Source organism: Pituophis catenifer, unplaced genomic scaffold, assembly GCF_029215685.1.
Source record: "Pituophis catenifer annectens isolate HBS135680 unplaced genomic scaffold, rPitCat1.0.hap2 SCAF_2, whole genome shotgun sequence".
In the NCBI taxonomy this organism is placed as follows: Eukaryota; Metazoa; Chordata; class Lepidosauria; order Squamata; family Colubridae; genus Pituophis; species Pituophis catenifer.
This window is the reverse complement of record NW_027256882.1, coordinates 123,760,784-123,781,454: the sequence shown is the minus strand read 5'-3', so window position 1 is coordinate 123,781,454 and position 20,671 is coordinate 123,760,784. Positions and strand designations below refer to the sequence as shown.

The window sequence follows — 20,671 nt, the reverse complement described above, 5'->3', positions numbered from 1 at the left end:
AAAGGAGATACCTGGTATTGTAACAGTATTTAGGATAAATTGTTCAAGGCAGTGATTAAATATAAATGAATATGAGTCAACAGTGATATGGTTATAAGAAAGTCAAAAAAATGAGTTCTGGTTGCATCAATAGAAATATATTTCCCAAATCACTGGAAGTTATCATTTAAAGCTATTCTGCTTTGACCCTATCCCATTTGATTATAGGTCCATTTCTGGGTGCACACTTCAAAAAAGTTTCAAGGAGACTGAATCATGCCAATTAATAACAACTGTTCAGAATTTCAGAAATGTTTTACCAGGTAAGGAGTTATAAGGTGGGTCCTTGAATTCTTTTAGAGGGTACAGTATAGCAGGTCATGAGCTGTAGTTTCAAGAGTCCCTTTTCCACAGGGGCACAGTCACAACTCATAAGAGGACTTTTTTTTTGTATTGGCCCTCCAAAAATGCTCTGAGAAGAGCATGAAAGCAGTGCTCTTTGGAATTTGAAAACAGTCATGTGATGTATCTTCCTGGTTTGTAAAAAGGAATTTGACTGCTCAGAAAAATGTTCTTAGGTGACGACTGGTCCTGTTGGACTACCAGGTGTTTACTATGTTGTTTAAATCCGCTGATTGCATGCTCATAACCCATCATTAAGAATGCCTCTTCACCTTCAACCAAGAATGTTGAAGTTTTTGTAAGATTATCCTCTGGCATACAGATTTGTAATTGTCCTCAATAAGGAAAGAACTCAAATGCCTTGGGGTGGAAAAACCCAGTAACTTCAGCCGTCGTGTTATGATGCAGGCCCATGCACCCATTTCAACTTTAAACAGCCCTGGCTTCTTCCTTAATGCTACATTTGGAATGCAATGCAACTTCTATAATACAGCCCTTAGGAATGTAGATTGAACACTTTCAAGAGGAGTAAAGGAAGTGTAAGTTCCTAGCCAGTCACCAAAAAGTAGTTGTATATGAGCCTTAGCTGAATATAATTTTGGTGCTGCTAGGATATGTTGTGCTTTTCTGTTAGCTCATTTAAGTCCACTTAACATTTGTGATAGAAGTACTACATTATCTGCACACAATGAAGTTGCAATATGTCTGTTTGTTAATTGGGGGGAGGGGTGATGTTCTAATTGATTTATTTTGGCCACAAGTCAATTTATATACAGATTAAACAGCACGGGAGCTAAAACACATCCCTGCCTCATTCCTTTGTGAGTTGGAATCTCAGTATGGCCTTGCATACTGCATCAAACTTACAAAGATTATGCATAAGCTGCAATAACCATCTATCAATGTATTCATAAGCCTAGTCCAATTAAGGAAACAGAAACTGACTCCTATAGAGATTTTACCGAACTGAGAAGACTTAGATTTTAGAAGATTCAGAAGGAATATGACAATATTTTTCAAATATCTGAAAGAATATCACACAGAAAAAGGCCAGGACCTGTTTTCTGTCATTCCAGAGGGTATGATACTGAATAATGGATACAAATTTCAGGAAGATAGATTCTGTTGTAACATTAAAAGGATTTCTTCCTAGTAAGAGCAGCTTAACAATGAAACCAGTAGAAGGTCACTGGATATTTTCTGGCAGAGGCTGGACAGCTATTCATCAAGGATGCTGTGATTTAGATTCGTACATGGAGTAGGGGGTTGAACCTGTTGATGTAAATGCCCCTCCAGCCCCAGGGAGGGAGCAAAGAGGCAGGCTGAATTGCAATAGCTATCCATTTTGTATATCATCACAAGCCCAATTCACAATCTTAATATAAATATTTTCCAAAGAGATAGCCATTTCATTCTGTAATAACAAAAGCATTAATGCAGTCTGTAAACCTTAAAAACAAGTTGCAATATATCTGTAGAGATAAAGAAGACAATTTAAATGAATAGAGGGGAGAGCTTTTACCAAAGCAACATGAAGAAAAACTTTGCATAAGCTCTAACAATGAAGAAGATATGCATAAACGTCTCAGAGAGAAACCTCCCTAATTCACATGAGTATAAGAGGGGGAATGGGTAAACCATAATCAGTTTTGCAAGATTCTACTACTGTAAGCAATCTAAATAAATGTAATGTTTAATGTTAAAGTGGCATTAATTTTTTGGTCTGATCTACACCTTGGGGCTGACAGATTTTAAGTGCATGATTCCACTTGATTATATTTATGAGTTTCCCAAAGGTAGGTAGGTTGGTCATTGTAAGAAGCTAGTCAATATTGTTATTTGGTCTAATCCAGCATTCAGTTTTCCTAAATTGAGAGTTATTTAAATGTGCATGTGTATACAGAAAATAATATTTATTTATTTATTTATTTATTTATTTATTTATTTATTTATTTATTTATTTATTTATTTATTTTTCAGATTTCTATACCGCCCTTCTCCTTTCGGACTCAGGGCGGTGAACAGCCAAAGTAAAACATTTAATGTTTTAAAATAGTAAAAGTTAAAATAGATTTAAAATAATTAAATAAGTTTGGCCCATAATTTAAAACATTACAATTCAAAACCAATTTCAGATTTTAAAAACCCACCATTAAATCAGGACAGCCTGGCTAACTGAAAGAAATAGGTTTTAAGGGCCCGACGAAAAGTCCGGAGGTCTGGGATCACTCATATCTCTGGGGGTAGATTGTTCCAGAGGGTAGGTGCCACCACAGAGAAGGCTCTCCCCCTGGGGGTCGCCAGCCGACATTGTCTGGCCGACGGCACCCTGAGGAGGCCCTCTCTGTGGGAGCGAACTGGCCGGTGGGAGGCAATTGGTGGCAGAAGATGGTCCTGTACATACCCCGGCCCTAAGCCATGGAGCGCTTTAAAGGTGATCACCAACACCTTGAAGCGCACCCGGAAGTCCACCGGAAGCCAATGCAGCTCGCGCAGGAGAGGAGTCACATGGGAGCGCCCAGTCGCTCCCATAATCCCCCGCGCAGCCACATTCTGCACCAGTTGGAGCCTCCGGGGGCACCCCAAGGGGAGCCCCATGTAGAGAGCATTACAATAGTCCAGACAAGAAGTGACGAGTGCTTGAGTGACTGTGCGTAGGAAGTCCCGATCCAGAAAGGGGCGCAACTGGCGTATCAGGCAAACCTGATAGAAAGCCCCCACACACAAACTTACCAGTTCATTAAAGTTCAAATATATGCAAAATATGTATCAAAGCTGTTCATAAAATGGTGAGGATAAAATAATCATTCTGATTTTGGCAGGTTATATGTAAATTACTGTAAAATATATTGCAAATCTGTGTTGCTAAAATATTTAATTAGCTCTTGATGTAAGATAATTTGAGGTTAACGGGTTTCATTGATTATGGTCAGTTTGGTAATTACTGAAATGTTCCAACTGTATCCAAACCCCAGCACTGCCAGGAATGCTAAATATCAGACAAAGTCTTGTTACTGCGCAAAAGCCACGTAGAGAGAAGATCTCGGTTTGCCTCAGGAACAATTGACTCAAAACAAAACGTCAGTTTTCTTAAAGCATGAGTTAATATTGTTTGTTGCTGTAGAATGGGGAAAACAGAAGAAAAATACATTCAAGAGCAGATATATTTGCAAAGGAGTTGGATTTTTTCTCGCGCGCTGCCTCCTTGTGAACATGAAGATTTCAGTATAAAGTATTACAAAGATCGCTTCAACTTCAATTGTTGCAGGCAGAAGTAATGTGATTTACTAACCTTTTTTGGTATGTTATTTATCTGTTCCAAATTTTTTGTTTACTTTTCAAGCCAAATTTGACTCCCAAAGCACTTTAAAGAAATTATAATGCCATCAGCAAATGCATATAATGTATGTACACATACTCTGCAATCAGAACTACAAAATAAAATATATACAGTACCTGAAAGAGACTAAATGAGTGCCAGAGGCATGGAAATCAGATGAATGACAAAACAAAACACCAAGGTCCATAGTTAATAGGCACTGCATGCAACTCTCATATCCAGATGGATCATGTCATGCAGGTTTTATTGCTGAGGTGAAGGCGGTGGAAAAAAAACAAGAGCTAATCTTTATATTCTAGTCTTTTCTCTTCTCTTAAGTTCAACTCCCAGGGCAGGAAGCTGCAGTGGAATATTCTTTCTGGCAGAGTAGAGGACACAAGTTCCCTGCAGTAGCAGCCAGATAGGTCTTCACTGTGTAGAACAAAAATCATTCCTGGGAGGGTGAGGGGAAGCTATCCCAGAAAGATAGGCAACAAAAAATTCTGAAGAGCAAAGGAGGTGATAAGGAAGTGAGATAGAAGAGTGTTATATCAACAGTAGATGAAAATCACTGTTGCATGTTTCTTCCACGCTATTCCTTCATGGAGGATCAGCCAGGCACAATATGGTTCTGGGTTTCTTGTTCAAAATAGAGCATGAGAAAGGTTAGATATCAAACAGCCATTCTGCTGGTCTGGATCGCCACTGTGGCTCACTGCTCTTTCTGCTTCTGGTCTACCTGATGAGTTTTGATTATCTGAACCAGGGAGGAATGAGGCTCAAGCCTTCCAGCTTTAATCTCTTGAACTGTACACCTTACCAGGTGTTTTCTCATTTCCAGTGACTCCTCTGAGCTCAAGGTGTGCCAAGGCTGATTACAAGATGATGCACCATTTCATTATAGAAACAGATGGAATGTGTATACAAAATGTCACATCCCTTTGTACTGAGAAGGCTAATAAGACAATGGAGACTCTTGGTATGACATGCTTTGATCAACTGGAAAGTTATTAGGCCATCAAATTAGGACTGAAAAATAAAATAACAGCAGATGCAATATTGACATTCATTGCTGACATATGTTTCAGGCATTGGAAGCATCATCGAAACATTTGATACTGCTTTTGGCAAAGACCTGGTGGATAATATATGGCTTGATGTTTGTTTGTACTTTGTTTGGTATACTTTCATGTGTTGTACCTGGGGAGAAACTCCAAGAGAAAAATGAGAACTTTAGAGAAACAAAGGATTAAGTCAAAGAGTGCAAAACAGAGAGCAAAAACCAAGAAATGGAGTTAGCAAGTAGAAACATATGGATTTGCCTATCACTGACTTAGGCTATACATACCAAAATATGTAGCGTCCCAAAAATTATTATCAAAGAAATTGATATCTCCACAGAAAACAATTGCCCATGCAAACACTTTTCCTTATAACCAAGCAACTTTGGAGACTTGAGAAATTACAATTTATTTCACCTCTGGACAATTTGAAGTTATTAAAGTCCAAAGCTTTTTGGATACCTAAGCTACTTAAATAAGCTTGATTTTTTTCAGAAAATGAAGGGTGCTAGAAAGAAGGGATTTGATTATGAGCAAAAGAGGCCAGACACGTGCTGAAAAACAGTTGCCTTTTTCCTGTCAAATCAAGAATATTTTATCATATTCTCACACTGGAGCTAAGGCCCTCCATTAAAAATAAATAAGTTCAGTATCCTATTTGCCATTTGCAGACAACTGTGTTGTGTCCTTCAAATGCAGTTTTACACGTTCATATTTTGAATACAATCATTAGCAACGTTAGTTTCAGTCCTGAAGCTGCATAAACATTTTTGCATGTAAGGGTGATTATCAATTAGTGATATAAAATTCACATGACTTGAATCCCATGACTGTCCATTAGTGATATACTTATAAGCATGACAAAGATGTAGCATACAAAAAGGAGAGTGAAATATCGTGAGCAAGCGGATAGCTTGACATGAAATGATTGACATGCTATGAAAATACATTATGTTCATTCATGCAAATATGACTCATATTTGTCAAAGACACACCAGATTTCTGTATAATTGCCAAGATTTGGAAGTGACAATACTGCAATCATCAAATGGAAAACTGGTTCAAATGTTGGCAGCAAGTCTGGTTTTAAAAAAAATCATGTACTGTCACTCTACTTTCCACAAGCTGACATTTTTTATAATCCAGTTATAACTTTAATTTCCTTCTGCTTTATGTTTCTGTTTGTTAAGATAAATGCTTTCTATAGTATGGAGGGGATCCTGGGCAAAAGTGCTAACCCTAAATGAGGGCATTATGGAAAGTTAAATTGCCTATTACTTCTGAGAATGCTAGGCTGAAACCAGGAAATTGTTGAGATGAGGAGTAGGACATTTATTTATATTTATTTATAAAGTACATTTGTTTACAATATACACAAATCAATATCCAATACCTCAGACTGTTTATAACTATCTTAAAATCATCCTAGGAAATCCATCATTACACAATAATATCAACATGAGAAAGGGTCCTGTCATCATTGTTCAACTAACAATTGGGTCATTTATGCAGCATCTGATGCAAATGTTGCCCCATTAAACCCTTTTTGTCATTTGTCCCCTTCCATAAATGTCCATGGATCAGTCCCCATCATCCCATCTATTTATCAAATTCAAAAATAGAGCCATAAAATGAAGAATAAAACTTGAAATTAATAGAGTCTAACTTAAAACTCTGTCTAAATAAAATTATCTTCATATAGGCCTTGTGAGATAATTAGAATTTTTGTACATCATGGTTACTCTACATTCTATATTTTTTAATAAGATTACTTGTGTTAATCCAGTCCAAAGTCAATCATTTAGTAATATTGTGTTGAAGCTGGAATTATCCAAAAGAAAGGGGAAATTGTAGCAATGTTTGTTCTGCTGATCCAACAAAAGACATTAAAATGAAGGATAGCTGCTTATTTTACTATATCTTCCAGAAGAATTCGAGCAAATCTACAAAGAATTACCGGAATCTATTGGCATCCCAAGTTAAGCAGCAATACTAGACCAAAGGCACACTTAGTCAATACAAACAATAATAATCCATTACATAATTGTTTTACATATCCAATGTTGAATCACATAGTACAGAATTTTAAATATTTGGAGTTACTATAACAGTTCTTCCTTTCCAAATTGAGACATTTTAGTGTCATAATTTTCTTATTATACAGTGCAGTCTCATTTTCATGGCTTAATTCCATTACTTGAAGATGTGAAATAATGATAATTAGAGAAACGTTTAGAGCATCTTCCTAAATTAAAGCCGAGTTTTGTCTTGCACTTAGTTAAAACCAGAAAGCCATTTTAATTTGCCTTTGAAAAATTTCTGTGTCTTTCCCGAAATGGTGGCTGATTTACTATCCACCAAGTTTAGAAAATGTTTCCTGAAAAGGTAAATAAATCGCATAATTAGTTGGAAAGTTAATTATAATATATGCTCTCCTGCTCTGATGACATTTTTATCTCAATTTTTTAATTTGGAAAAAGGTGTCTACACATATAAAAATCACATGAATGTTTAAAATACACTGTACACTTTAGAAGATTGTATTAATTTTCCCACCATCTGATTCAGCTGCAGAACTTATCCAACATTGAGTGGTTAGTCTTCCAAGCAAAAGAACTTTCCTTCCCTTATAGTCTGCTGAACACTGCCAAAACCTTTTCCAGAGGCTCCCCCAACCCTCCAGGGCATGTTATGTGACAGTATGGGAGGTGCAACAGGAGAAGGAATCTGCTCCACTAATGAATGTTGTTCCATCAGCAGATGGGCACAACTGGATGCCTGCCAAATGCTTCAGCTGTAGTAGAGACTGGAGTCACACATTGCTACAAAGCACAAGCTGCCTTTTTTTTTTTCTTAATGGGTGCCTACAATTATCTGAGCATCTAAAGTGTACTTAGCTTAAATGAATAACCAAGCTGTCATCATTTACCTTTTTTCAGTGCTCCTCTGGGAGCAATGGGTATCATAGTATTGCTATTTGAACCATACTATTGCTTTTGGAATTATTGCTATTTCAATGTGGAAAGGAATCTCGGCGATCCCGCCATTAATGAAAATTACATAGCAGTCCACCACAATGGCATCAGCAGCCATGAGGTAGGTTGTTTTAGTTACCTAGTTGTCGACAATATTCCTGCAGTCTGGATCCTTAACCTATTCATTTTCCAGCTGTGTCAGTCCTAGTAGGAATGAATGAAACCTCAGGCTGTAATCTGGCGCTCAGTCGCTTTGCCATAAATCTCACTGAATGCAGTGGTGCTTTCTTTTCAGCTAACATCACTAGGAGGGCACTGTTAGCAAAGTTATCAGCTCCTGGAATGTGAAAGGAATAAATCCATCCCTGAAACGGCTATCCTGGCTTGCAGTGAGTTTTCATGTTGAAAACTAATCTGTTTTTTCAAGAACACATTATCAGGTTAAGAATGCTATCTCTTGTTCCTCTTTGAGGACACAATCTGCATTTTGTGGCACATTAGAGATTTAAAATGATGATGCTCAGAAGCCAGGACCACTAGTACCAGGTCTTTACAAATTAACAAAGCGTCTTGAAAGGACAGTTTCATTCATGTCACTTGCATGTCGCTTACATGCAGCTGAGTTTACCTGAAATTAGTCTCAGATCAATTTTGCAGTTTCAGAGGTAATAAATAGTTTTCTTCTCCCAGCCGTCCTGCAGAGTCCTGATCTCCCAGTTACATGAGATGGTGACCCAATGGCTGTTGACGTACGTATTTATTTCAATGTATATGGATGCTCATTTTGCACAAACGACTTTAAACAGCAAACATACTTAAAAACACCAATATAATAATATGCAACAAGAAAGTTAGAAAAAAGTAGCAGCTAAGGATAACCATCAGCAATCATTTTGTCTCACAGACTCACCTCAGTTCCCAATTGCAATGTCAGAGAGAACAGCCAGGTCTTAAGGGCCTTCCAAGACACCAGCAAAGTGGGAGCAATCTAACTTTGAAGAGAATGAAGTTCCAAAGGGCAGGCACAATGACAGAAGAGTCATTATGGGAGCTCGGGTCATACAGTGAGATAGTACCAATTGATACTATCAAGGAAGAAAGAAACAATATGTAATTTCCCCCCTCTTCCAGTGACTTTATCAAACTGTAGTAGATACCTGTTTTTGCAAAATTAGGTATAATCATACCTGGCTGGAATTCAGTAGTAACCTAATTGACATTAAGTAATCAATCAGATAATTCTGAATTAAATTAATATACCCCAACCCCTCATTTATATACGGTGGTTATATCCGTGCATGTTCTCCACCACCACTAATAGAACCCACTTGATCAAAGTAGTTTGGACACATTTCAAAATAGGCACAATTTTTTTTTTCTGCTAATGGCAAGCACTATTTTAAATGTGGCTAGATTGTGCCCAGTGGGATTTGGCTGAGTCTGGGACTTTTTAAATATAAACTTAAGTATATTCCAACTTTCACATCAGGGTTTCTTCTTGATTCCTAATCTAGATCTGAAGCCAGATTTCTTAAACCACAAGGTGAGTTGTGGATGCTTACATGCAAAGTATGACTGAGTTTTTGTAAGCTGTGGTCTATTCTTACAGCTGAAATTAGTGGTGGTTGAACCAGAGCTGATTGAGAGAGTGATGATTGAGGACTCATTAACTGTCTTCTCTTAATTTGCTCAATTAGATCAAATAGGTGGATTAATGTGTTATGGAACACCAAAAGAGAATAATTGACAACCCAACCAATCTGTAGTAGGTAAGGTTTGACTCAAAACAAGCCCCAGTTATCCATAGAGTTATATTAACTCCACTCTGTCATCATGTTCTAGCAACACTAAACTCAATTCAGTTTGTTTTGCATATTTAGTCTTCCGGGGAAAAAAATAACTGGAGAAAAAAAAGCAGGGTATAATTTTCCAATAGAGAATTCACTGGCAACACGAAATATACCTCCTAAATACTGTTCAGCTGCTATGGTCAAGATACATTGATTGCAGCTGCTTTGCTATTAGGGAAGGGGCAAATGACGTTGTATAGTCATGACAGACTTTTCTGCTGTAAGGCTCATGCAATACAAGTTCTTTCTGGAGAACCATGGGAAATCCAAAACTGGTGACATTTGACCAGGGGAATTGTGTGTAACCAATAAGGAAATGTGTTTGGATGGTAGCTGACTGGGTAAATACGTTGTAGAATCAGGATCAGTATTTCCCCTTTAAGCTTAATGAGTAATGGGTGGAGACCTTTCGAAAATGATATGAGAAAGAGTCAGAGAAAAAGGAGAGAGGGAGAGAGAGAGAGGGAGAGGGAAAGGGGGGGAATGCTCCCCCGCATCTGCCCTGAATGAATTCTCCCATGTGCCTTTTCCCCACCACCACCATCAGGTCCTGTTCCTCCAGCCAAGCAATTGACGCAGCCTTCTCACACTCTGTCACCCTGAGGACCTTCAAATAAATGAATTCCCCCTTAAATGACTCTGGGTGGTGAACAGAATAAGGCATAGCCAATCTCCAACTCCTTAAAAATCAACTTTTTAAAAATGTAAAAAATAAAATAGCTGCCCAGTGCCCTTGATCATTTATCAAAATTATAAATAAATAACCAAATTAAGAGCTTACTGAGAGCCTGAAGGCTCACTGACAGCCAGTTTGGTGTAGTGGTTAAGATCCCAAGCTAGATACCAGGAGACTGTGAGCTCTAGTCCTGCTCTAGATAAGGAAGCCAGTTGGTAGCCTTGGATCAGTTACTCCTTCTGAACCATAGGAAGAAGGCAAGGGCGAAACCGTTTTATGAAATCTTGTCAAGAAAACTCCAGGAACTTGTCCAGGCAGTTTCCAGGAATCAGCACTGATTTGAAGTCTCCACAACCCCCACCACTAGAAATCTAAATACTAACTGAATGTTTAATACAAAGGGTCTTCTCCACCACCACCATCATCAAAGATGTTTCTATTGTAGTGTCATGAAGTTGTTTCTAAAGTTTCCCTCTAAAGCAGGGGTGTCAAACTCAAGGCCCGGGGGCCAGATCTGGCCCGCAAGGTGCTTAGATTTGGCCCGCAGGACCACCCTAGAAATAGCGAAGGACCAGCCCGCAGTGCCTCTGCCAGCAAAAACGGAACTCTGTTTTCGCTGGCAGAGGGTTGCAGGAGGCCATCGCAGCTGAAAACTGAGCTCAGGAGCCCATTTTTGCTGGCAGAACGTTCGGCCGCCACAGGCTCCCCTGACACGAGTGACGTCAAGCTGGCCATGCCCCCCAAGGTCAAACACAACCCTGATGCAGCCCTCAATGAAATCGAGTTTGACACCTCTGCTCTAAAATGTCCTTCCATGATTCTTTAGAGTGCAGCCCAGTTTCTTTCAGCAGTAGATCAAATACTGCTTTTCTAAATTTAAAACATTGTGAGACCTGAACATGCAGTTTCCTCATTAATACAACTCCATTAAACACTTTGATTCAAATATCAAAAACAATAAACAATTATTTTTTAAAAAACAGCTATAAAAGTGTTTGCAAATCTGGTATGCTTAGACAAATTTCACATGGCTATGACATCTCTAGTAGTGCAGATGGAACCGTACATTTTCTAATGAGATGTGTAATGCAGAAAATACCCTTGTCTTCTTAGAAGGACAGGTCACCTTTTCACCTTTTATAGCTAAGAGATGAAGAGCTAGAATATATTAGTATTAGATACAACTATAATCACAATCTGAAACTCTCTTCGTGAGAGATACAATTCTAGGTATGAAAAGTTAAATGCCACCCATAATCCACATTCTGTATGGAGTCTCATACGTTTCTCACAAATCCTATATTGGTGTTCTTGGTTCCTTCCTGCTGCATCATTGATCACAGATACATGTATCATTCTTATTTGCTGGAAATATCTAGAATGAGCTTTTTGGCTTCTCTTTGTATTTGGAAGGAATATAATTGAAAAGGAAATTCTTCATCTTGATGGCATTCTCAAAAACTCAGGCTACTTAAAACAATAGAAATTTAGGATTTCTTACCTATGATCAAGTTGCTCCAACCCTTTTCTGATACACACCTAGTAATGTTTTATATTAGTATGAAAATAGATTTTTAAAAGGATAGTGTGGCAGATGGGTGAGCCAATCCAGATAGAATAACTCAAATAAAGTAATTATAATTCTGAAGGTCCAACTGCTATTGGCACAGACATTATTCCATGGTGGGTCTTTTTGCATTTTCTGTCTTCTTTTCCTGAAAATTTTGTAACTAAAAAACAAAAGGCAGAAATAAACTTGGTGCAGTTTATTGAAGAAACAGTCTGAGTAATTTGGCTCTTAATGAGGAAATTGCTTCAATAGCTGACCAACTGTGCGAATTAGGTGGGTATGTATGAATTGCAAGGATAATTTTGTTAATACTTTAATAAGTTCAAGATTGTGGTTCAGTCCAAGTGCCAAACAGTGCTTGAAGCATCTCTCAAGTGGATGAAGGGTTCTTAGTTCAATAAATGCACAATAAATAGTTATATGTTTTATTGAGATCCAAATGTCATTCCTTAAAATAGTATTAATAGTTAGAAGAACAGTACTTTTCCGGAACTCAGAATTCCTGTATTTTGTCACTGGGAAAATAACATACTTATTCCAATCGTGACTGTTGTGTCAAAACCAATTGTGCTTGTGTCATGAGCATCCGGGCAGGATACCATTGGCAGGAAGGAATAAAACAAAACAGAGACATACATCATGTTTTGACATTTTAAAATTAAAATGTTTGCATCATTGTTCTTAATTGTTTAGCTTCTCTAAAGGTTTAATGCTTTCTCTGTAAATCACTGCATTTAATATATCACTGCTTCCATTCTTCCCCTCAGCCCCCTGAAAAGGTCTCTGCCCCCTGCAGTGACATGCCACATATTCCTCTTTTTTTTTTTTTTTTTTAGTTTGATTTATATGCCGCCCTTCTCTGGAGACTCAAGGCGGCTTACAATGCGTTAAGCAATAGCCTTCATACTTTTGTATATTTATACAAAGTCAGCTTATTGCCCCCACAAACTGGGTCCTCATTTAACCTACCTTAGAAAGGATGGAAGGCTGAGTCAACCTTGAGCCTGGTAAGATTCGAACCTTGCAGGCAGCTGTGTTAATAACAGGGTGCTTTAAACCACTGTACTACCAAGGCTCTTTTATTCATTCTGAAAAAGATTTGCTTCCCCTTACAGCACTACAAAGTCATTTCCTGCAATAAAATTATCCTTTGGTGGTTCTTTAAGGGTCAAGAATTGCCTGAAAGATCAAGAAGATGCTCTCCCACAGGAATCCCCCAGTTCTAACTGCTCCTCCAGGTTCTCTCCTGCAAAGTTCCAAATCCAAATGTTATTTCTCTCCCTTCCTCCCTTATCTTGCTATTTCCAAATGTATACTACCTGGGTTGCTAATTTCAATCTCTCTTTCTCTCTCTCTCTCTTTTTTTTTTTTTTTTTTTTTGGTCGCATGCATGCAACCATTTTAGAATTTTTTGTATTGAATATTGTCCTTTAACCAAAATTGTTGTTTGCATGTACCTTTGCTAATTACCCTGATATTGTCAATGTAATTAACATTTAATTAACATGAATTAAATTGTCCAATTTGGATATTTGAACAGCAATTCCCTTGTGCTGGTTAATGACTGCAATAAAGTTATTTTACTTTCTCCTCCCCTAACCCCCAGTGCAGCAACACTTTATCTTATATAAATCATTAGATTTGTTTAATAGTCTTTAGAAGTCCTAAATAAGCTTCAGGCTACATTTTTATAAACCTGCAAAAAAAAAAAAAAAACCCTGCAAAGAGTGGTGTTTGTGTATTTCCTATTTCGAAGTAGCAATAAAATAGCATTCAAGAATGCTATCAGAGGGCTTTGCCCATGCATGTTGCACAGTGTTGAGATTCCTGAACAGCTCTCAGTTTTAAGATGTTTGTGGTCCATGCTATCCTAGCCCAGCCCCTCCCCCTCCCCCTCCCTGCAAAGCTATGCAATTTTTGTGGCTCAGCCTATACTCAGCAAACAAATTAATGAAGCCTCTGCCTGACATAAATCAATGATTGCATCTCCTCCTTAACATCAGCTAATGCTTCAGGAGTTGCATTGATTCTCTTGTAACTCAGCATGGAGCAGGCAGCTGAGATGAGCCATGCCCAAGCCAGTGCCTTTTCTAGGTTGCTTAAACTCTAAACCATCATCTGCAAATAAGAGACTGGATTTAATATGTTCAAATTCTTCTTGCCTTTGAGTAACACAAAGCCCGACTATGGTTCTGGTCTCATGCGGACATCCTGTTACCTGGTACTTCCCTTTTCCTACCCAATCAATTTCAGTTTACACAAAGCCACCAACAACCATTGACACAAAAGTCACCAAAGCTTTAATTTGTGGGTTTTCAGGCTTACACGTCAATTGCTAGAATCTCTTCTTTTATACTCCATCTTCATACACATACTTACCCCTGTCTTCCAATATCAGATGCATTACCGACTAGTGGTACAATCCTCTTTCAATCCCGTGGTATTCCTGCTCGGGTTTTTCATATGAAGACATGTGAAAGAAAACAAATCATATGGTTTTTTGGGAGAGGGGAGGCATGATTTTTCTATCAGCCAGTCATTGTTACTTCCTGACCTACCTTTCATTTGCTTATTATGCTGCATTTGATATATTTTATTCCTCCCCTAATGGATAGAAAAGGCAAAAAGATGGTTTGTCAGATACTATAAGCCCCACTTAAGAGTTCTCAGACAGGGTCACAGAGAAAGCCTGAGCCCATTTCTGTTTCTGAATTATACAAGTAAAGTATTGGAGTATAAAAGATACAAAACTTTTAGCTGCATAAATATTTTTAAAAAATTAATTAGGGGTGAAATTCACTTACCTTCCCTACCAGGTAACGTGCGCAAATGTGCACTCACACGCGCCATCGTCCACCCATTCGCAAAGCCTGCGCATGCGCAGAGGCTGAAAATTATCACAGAAAAAGCGATGTCGTGACGTCTGCACGGGTGGGCGGAGCCTCCCACAGCCGCCGCTACCGGTTCACCCGAGCCAGATAGAACCGGCTGAATTTCACTCCTGCTCTGAAATGTTTTTAGGTGATAGCAGCCTTCTTAGAGTTATTATAATAAACTAGTCCTACCAAGAGCAAAAGACTTGATTGGTTTAATTGAATGCATTTTTTTTTTGTTTACATTTCTCCAGTTGTACTGCAGAAGCAATTTTCATTTTTCAAGTTTTATGGCTAAATTCTGCATTATTATTTTTTATTATTATTTATTATTTTCTGCCTAGGGGCAGAAACCCTAGGCAAAAATAGCTAATTCTGTAATGCAAAGTTTCACACCACTATCATCACTTCATTTCATTCTCCTTCGTTTTGCTTCCCGCATCTCAGCACTCGGTTTACAATCCCTTCCGTATTGTTCATAGCTACACAGCTTTTCTGTTTGGGGAAAGGGGAAGGTTGATTGCTCAGACAAATACAATGATTGCAAACAGAATCTCCTGCCTGACTTAGATTTCCAATGTTCTTAAATGTTCCCTATGTTCACTTGAGAAATACCAAAGCCCTTTTCACGGGAGGAATGAAAAGCACAGAGTCTACAGGGAAATTCGTGTTCTTTTTGTTCACAAGCCTTGACCCCTACTCTATGCATGTGAAAGTGTAAAAGAAACCCTGTTAATGGCAGCAGGCAAATATTCCATGAAGAAACCTACACACATTGCTAATAATCATGTAAATCAGCATTACACAACTACATGCTCTCCAAGTATATTGGATTTCACTAGGATTGTAGAATTATAGGCTGATGGAAAATCATGGAAGTTCATCCAAAGTACAGATGAATTTAACACAACCATCTGCTCTCCAAATAACATATGTGGACTATGACATATTTAGTGTCAATGATGTCAAACTGGGAAAGACTGTAAGAGAAAAGTCAATGGTTTGTTTAATGCCCCTTAACAGAGGGGAAAAAAATAGAGCTGAAAAGATTTAAATAGAAAGATACTGTTTGCAGCAGAACAAATAAGTTTTCTCAAAATAAGTAGTTTCTTAAGTATGAAGGCCATTGGCCAACATTTTCTTTGAACTCAGTTAAAGATTGTTGCTGGGTTTTTTTTTTAATTTGTTTAGAAGCTTTTTCTATCTCTTCAGAAATATGCGATACCAATACAAATATTACATACCATATACACCTACACTGATTTCCATTGTCTCAAACATCTCATCGCTGATAGTGAAATGTAAATTTCAAAAACAGTAGCATAAAGTCTGGAAGGAATGTCTCTGTGGGGAATCTAGGAGGCAAATGTGAATCTGAATTAGTTTAAGGCAGCTTGGCACATATGCTCATTTTAATCCTGCCTGGGGATCTCTGATATGCAGAATGAACAAATTAGGGATGCTGTGAACAATTTAAGGTAAGTAACTCTCCAATGTGTTATATTTTGTTCAAATGCCCATCAATAGAAATGAGGCTAGGGGAGTCCTGGTTAATGACCAGCTGCATACAGGATGAGCAGGTTTCCTATAGCTTTGATCCTTCCTTTGATTCTGCAGTCTTTCATCAACCTGACCCTTGCTTTTTCACAATTATGAGTATTGGTTCATGTAGGTCTCTGGGTTGTTGTTGTTTAAATCCCAGGAAGTTCAGCAGAAATATGAAGTGCATGGTTTCTTCCACCGATTCTGAGACTGAGAATCAAAGAACAGGCTTCAGGAAGGCAAGAGTGAGTGACCCACAATGGCTTCTGCTATTCAGACCTACTCTACATTTCTCTAGATGGTGAACCTTTTCGGCACCGAGTGCCCAAACCGGAACATGCATGCATGTGTGTGCATGTGCACACGCCGGCAGGCTGGAAACCCGAAGACCAGCTGACTGGTGCATGCATGCCTACTTTTTTGGCCATTTTTGCCTGTTTTTTGGGCCATTTTCAGCCTCTTTTTTGGGCTGTTTTTGGCCTGAAAAACTGCCTGAAAACACCCCGAAAAACAGCCTGTTTTTTGGCCATTTTTTGGGCCGTTTTCAGGATATTTTCCGGTGCTCCAACATCCACGAAGACCAGCTAACTGGCACACATGTGTGTGCCGGAGACGAGAAGAGCAACTGGCAATGGTGCACGTGCCCACAGAGAGGGCGCTGTGTGCCATCTCTGGTACACATGCCATAGGTTCGCCATCAAGGCTCTAGATCTTGAGGAAAAAGAAAGTAGCAACATCTGTCACTCTGCATAAATGAGACAGATGTGAGCTTTTGCAAGGTCACGCATTGAATACCTAAAGGAACCTGGGATTTTGCATGTGTAAGGGTGCTTATTTTGAGTGCTTGTAGAGGTCCAACCTTTTTCAGCGCCAACAGCAGGTAGTTGTGCATTTATACAACAAATCACTTTTACACCAGGCCCTGAGCATCCATATATTTCAGGTTTCTGTTTAGGAATTCTGTTTAGATTTTGTTTAGGAATCTAATGTCAAGAACTGACAATTTTATTCATACTAGGTTTCTAACAGATCAGTCTGTTGATTTTTTTTTTCTCTTTCTGTTTCTTCTTAATCATTATTTTTATGTATGTGCTCTACACCCGGAAAAATGTCAAGGCAGATTAGGACCAAATATTAATATCTGGAATGGTGTGCATGCACATATACTCATATGCATGCCATTATTATTATTTCATTAAGATCGATTTTTCATCAATAAAATATATAGTACAAATATGATATATTCAAAAATTTATAATGAAAATTTTATTTTATATTAGCACTCTAATAACTTCAACCTCTTAAAACCCATAAAAAAAGAAAGCTTTTAAAACCTGTAAGACACAGTAGATCCTTAAAAGCATACTTACTCCCAGGTAGTACCTTCTTGGCTGCTACCATGACTATCAACTTTTTGGTTTTGCTCTGCCTTGTCCTATGTCTTACATACTGCTGGATCTTTCTATAGTCCTCCATCTTATATTTCTTGTCTTATTTTGGAATATGATATTTGGAATAGTCCTCAAGTAACTCTTGCAACCAACTTTATGGGCCTTTTTGGCAGTATCTTCTTCTCCCTCAACTTCTTCACAGCCAAGATAGACCAAACTCCTAGACTTGAAATCAACTACTTCATATTCTTTAGTCTATAATTGTTTTTTTTTTAATACACACTATATAAGAAGGTTTGAAAAAAGTATTTATTTCAGTTCAGCTTTACTCAAAGAAGCTAGCCATAGCTTGAGCGGTGTTTTATCTTTAGTCAAATAAGTATTGTGTTGATGGCTTTAATTTTTATTGTTGTTGGGTTCTTCGAATGTGATTTACATTCGGATGCCTGACAACTGTCCTGGGGTCATCTGACCATTTTTTGCAACATTCTGACAAGTCAATAGGGAAGCCAGCTTAACTTAACAACTGTGTTACTAATTTAACAACTGATAGGATTCACTAAAAAAATGTGGCAAGAAAAGTCATAAAATGGAACAAAACTCACTTAACAAATTTCTCACTTAGCAACATAAATTCTGAGTTCAATTGTGGTCGTAAGTCGAGGACTACCTATACTATAGTGACATATTTATTCTTTCTCAAGAAACACAAAGAAGAGACATAATCATGACAAAGGTTAGATAAGAGAAATGTGAATCTAAAGCAAGATGTAATTTGAAAAAGAGCTCAGGATCCCAAGTTCTCTTGATTGGGAAGGAAGGAAGGAAGGAAGGAAGGAAGGAAGGAAGGAAGGAAGGAAGGAAGGGAGGGAGGGAGGGAGGGAGGGAGGAAGGAAGGGAGGAGGGGAGAGACTCGTTCAAATTTGCAAGATTCTGTTCATGTAATGTTATAATAAAAGTAGCATTAGTATTTATAGCTTTGGTTTTCTGGTCTGGACTACCTCGAAGGACAGGTACTCCCTACCTCCTGCCCAGAATCTTCTTTTCTAAAAATAGTAGTACTGTTCAATTAATAGTGTAACTCTGTGTGTGTGTGTGTGTGTGTGTGTGTGTGTATGTACTTGAGGCACTATATTTGCTTTCCAATTATTTTTTTATTTAACATTTTGGTGGATTTGTAGCATTCTTCAATAAAGCTCAGAATACATCAATCTTTCTGTTGGAAAACAATTTTTGTACAATTTACATTTCCTACATTTCAGTAAGGCAGAAATAATGGTTGATCAGATCATTTTTGGGGTCTCTTAAAAATATAACTAAATTGTTAGCAAAAACTCTAAATCTATAGATTCCATTTTTAATTTTCACACCCATTATTTTTCCATCCTGTCTGTCTTTCAAATTTCCAAAACTAAGATGAATAACAGTGGAGACAAAAAGAATCTTGTGTCCTTTTGCCCTTTTGAATTTCACACAGCTTGGTTAAGCCTGCATTAACAATAATATGTGCTTGCTGCAATGTGTAAATCGATCTTCGATAAAATTCTCTCTAAAGTCCATATCTTCAAGGACTTTAAATATAAAGACCTAATTTAAGTTGTCAAAGGCTTTCTCTGCATACAAAAATATTTTTAAAATATTAAAGCTGCTTGTTTTTCATTATGATATTGTAGGTATTCAATAACGTTCAAGATTGTTCCCGCATTGTATCTCAAGTGTCTTCTCACAAAACTCCAGATTGGTCTTCATGGAAAAAAGACTGTAAAACCTTCTTGAATTTTTCTACCAATATTGCAATGAAAAGTTTATAACCATTGTTTAATTATGAAATTGGTCTATATTTTGTCTTGTCAAAAATGCATCCTGACCATCCTTTGGCAGTAGAGCAATATTGGCTTCTTTCCATGAGACATCCTAGCTCCATATAGTATGGAATTCATTATACCTTTCAATGGCTGTAAAAGTTTATCTTCAAAACATTTATAATACTGGCTTGAGAGGCCATCTGGACCTGGAGTTTTGCCTGATATTTCAAATATAATTCATTCATAAGTTGTCTTTGGACTTGTAAAAGCTTTGGTAAATGTTTTTGTAGTTGATTTATTTATTTATTTTGCATATCCACTTCCTATCTCTTGTAGAAGTTGGAGTGAAAGTTATAACAGTATTTTTTTAATCAACTCATTGTCTGTGAATACAATATCACATTCTTGGGTTTCATCTGTCATTTTCTTTTCTCTTTCTTTTCTTAGTTTCAAACTCAAATTGTCTTTGTTTCACATAATTCAATTTTATCTCTATTTCCTGGATGGTCAACAAGAACGATTGCTGGCGTAACAACTTGATTTGATGTAAAATTTTAGAGGTGTTTTTTTGGTGTCTTCTGTAACTCAATTTCTTTGTTTTTAATTTAATCTAATATCCTTTCTTGAGATTTCTTTTTCTCCAAATGATTGTGTTGAATAAAATAGCCTCTCATAGATAGAGCCCACATCCCAAACAGTCATTAAGTCTGTTCCTTTATCCAAATTATTGTCAAAATATTCATTAATTTGTTTTTTATAATCATCTTCTCTTGTAGAATAGTTTTATTTAATGTCCATCAATAATTAAGTCTTTTTAAAGTATCAAAAGAATTGAATTGTGATTTGAAAATGATTTAGGCAAAATATCAGCTTTTGCAATTTTGTTTGCCAAATTTTTGGAGATTCATATCATATCAATTCTTGAAAACAAATTGTGTAATTCTGAAAAGAAAGTATAGCCAATTCACTTTTAAGTATTCAAGAGTCAATCATTTATAAATTGTCCATGAATTCAAAAAAATCCAGTTTGTTATTGGTATCCATCGGAAATGGGAAAACTTTCAAGTAATTTTAGGGCATTTTGTGCTGAGATTATTAGCAAGTGAGAAGGGGAAAGGTCCTTCACTAGGTTTATAGGTGAGTTTAATCATTTCCCTTAGCTTAAGTGTTCAAGGACTGCAGAACATCTGGATCAGAAACTGCATGTTGTGGATGTGTCTGCTGGCAC

The 20,671-nt window shown here is 37.5% G+C and overlaps 1 protein-coding gene across 1 annotated transcript in view; it reads left to right on the top strand.

The window, feature by feature from the left end:
* Positions 1–20,671, top strand: part of SHISA6 (shisa family member 6) — a 316,519-nt gene that overhangs the window by 224,849 nt on the left and 70,999 nt on the right. The gene's annotated exons all lie outside the window — the stretch shown is intronic.